The sequence below is a fragment of the Theobroma umbraticum genome, unplaced genomic scaffold (genome assembly GCF_002168275.2).
Source record: "Theobroma umbraticum cultivar Fairchild unplaced genomic scaffold, ASM216827v3 scaffold_146.0, whole genome shotgun sequence".
Classification (NCBI taxonomy): Eukaryota; Viridiplantae; Streptophyta; class Magnoliopsida; order Malvales; family Malvaceae; genus Theobroma; species Theobroma umbraticum.
The window spans coordinates 2,856,729-2,859,394 of NW_018397265.1; positions in this window are offsets into that span (position 1 = coordinate 2,856,729).

A 2,666-nucleotide genomic window follows, 5' to 3' on the forward strand; every position below is an offset into this window, starting at 1 on the left:
CTCACATTCCACATAATTTAACTCCCTTAGTTAGTAAATGCCTATTTAACTTTAAATATTGAAATTGCACATAAGTCCTCTAACTTTTTCTTATTTATCATGTGACCGTCTAAACTTTTCATCCTTCACAATTTGGTCCTTCCAACACTTTTTAAATTTCAATTTCCTCATATTTTCATCCCGTTAAATGTGTACAAAAAAAATATAAAATTTGCACTTCATCAAGGTATCACCATAATATTTAAATTTATACTTACCCGTACTAGCTTTATTTAATAAAGACACGTTGCTCCACTAACGTCATTTTTCTTCAAAATCCTTTCTTACTTCTCCTCCTCCACTTAAATTACTCCTATAATCCTCTTTCATGACCAATTCCAATAGGAAATAAAATACTAATATTTTAATATTACTTTATTCTAAAATTCTCCACTTGTCTCCTCGGGTCCCAAAGTATCTCACTTTGTCTCGATCAATTCCAAATCACCTTTAACCTGTTAATTCATTCTCGTTAACAATATTATTATTTGATTATTATTCTCTCCCGTACGAAATATTTTATTCTAAAATATGCTTTTCACCTATCACCACTCTTTGTTACTTAAATTTATGTCAATTGACCCTTCGTCTTGTCAATATGGTCTTATTGACTCCTATACAAGGGTACGGGGTGTTACAATTTCAGGCACTATATTAAGAACAGAGAGAAAGGTCTTAACTAGTTAACACAACGTTTAATTAGTTAAGTGAGTGTTGGATGGAAAAGAGAAACCTTTTAATCAGTTAAAGGAAAGGAGTTAGCTAGTTAAAGGTCAAAGTGTCAAGAAGCGCCAAAATTCAAATTCAAAATATTGTTGATCGTTTAAGGCACCAAACTAAAAGATTTAAAGTTGAAAAATTCTTAATTGGTTGGAGCCCATTTTAATCAATTAAAGAATGGAGAGAAGATTCAATCAATTAAAAGGAGTATTAATTTGTTGAAATGAAGCTAGCTAAAAATAGTGCTTGAAAACATAAACTTATTAATTAATTAAAGCTATTGTTAATTGGTTAGCATAGAGAAACAGTGTGCAAGTCAAAGAAGACTTAATTGGTTAAAGGTTGCCTTTAACCAATTAATGAAGCACTGTTTGCACATTTGAAGTTAAGTACAAAAGGACAAAATAAAGATCAGAAACGGCTAGTTTTTGTCTCCAACAGTCAAAAATGATTTTTCAAGTATTTAAAGCTCTTAAATAGTCAAAAATAATAGAGAAAAGCTATCTAAAGTGATTTTGAGCTTTGAAGTCCAAAAACCTTCTATTTATACTTGTATTTTACTTTCATCCTTTGAAAAAGTGTTTGAGCTTAACTTTGAACATTTTAGATCAGCTAGGTGATCAATTGTACTCCATCTTTTCTTCATTTCTTGATTACTTAGAGTATGTGAGGCACTCTAAGGGGTTGTTGTAAGTTCTAACTTAGCCTAAAAAAAGTTAGTTTTGAGTTTTGGTTGATCTTGGGAAAACCTATTGTTAAATGTTATGGTTGAGCCTGTGAAAAACCATTGTAAAAGGTTGGTGGAAGCTTAAAAATTTCACTAATTTTAGTAAATTGGTTTGAAAATCCTTGATTGGGAGATCAAGATAGTTGGTGTAGGTCAAGGGGATCGAACCACTATAAATCATTGTGTTTTGTCTACTTTTTTTTATTTTCTTCTTACTTTTAACACTTAAATCATTCTTCTAGTAAACTTTAAACTTCTATTTTCAAATTTCTTTAATTAGCTTTTTACTTGAAAAAATTTTTTGTGTCATTCCAAAAGTGCTTTTCACTCTTTTCTAGCACCCTCTTTGGGATTATCAAGTGGTATCAGAACCTAACTCTTAATTTTAAGGCTTAACATCTTGAGGGGAAGATGCAATGGCTACTTAAAATTTTAATGATGTTGAGGGTCAATCCATAAATATGCATCTTTTTTTAGATGGAACCCATTTCTAATTTTAGAGTACTAGAATGTCCATTTATGTTAGGATTTAATATTATGAGGTTTGAGATGTGATTACCGATAATCTTTTCGTCCCTATAATTACTAATTCAGTAAATGGTGAAAAAACTCTCAAAGATAGAAGTAAGTGGACAAAAGCTAAAATGAGAAAAGTACAAATCAACTCTAAGGCCATGCACACTCTCATTTATGCACTTGATTGTAGAGAATACAATAGAGTGTTCATGTGCAAAAATGCTAATGAAATTTGAGAAAAACTAAAAGAGATATGTGGAGAAACAAAAAAGGAAAAGGAATTGGAAGGCAATTATGGTGACAATCAATGCTCAACAAGCAACATGGCTAATGCAAATAAGGAATCAAGTGAAGATGAATCCTTAACGCAAATTGAATTATGCCTTAAGGCTCTTGAAGAGATAAAGGTAATTTCTTCATTTTGTGAACCTAATTCATATGCCTTTGATAAATTGTATGATGCTTTTAAGGATTTAGCATTTGAATTTAAGAAAATGAATTTGAAGCACAAGAAAACCATTTCCATACTTAATGTTGAAAGTGAATTTTTGGTGAAAACAAAAATTGACTTAGAAAAAGAAAATCAAATTTTGAAAAAAGATTTTGAAGCTTACCAAAGGAAAATTGATATTTTAGAAAAAGAAAATTTTGATATGAAAACGAA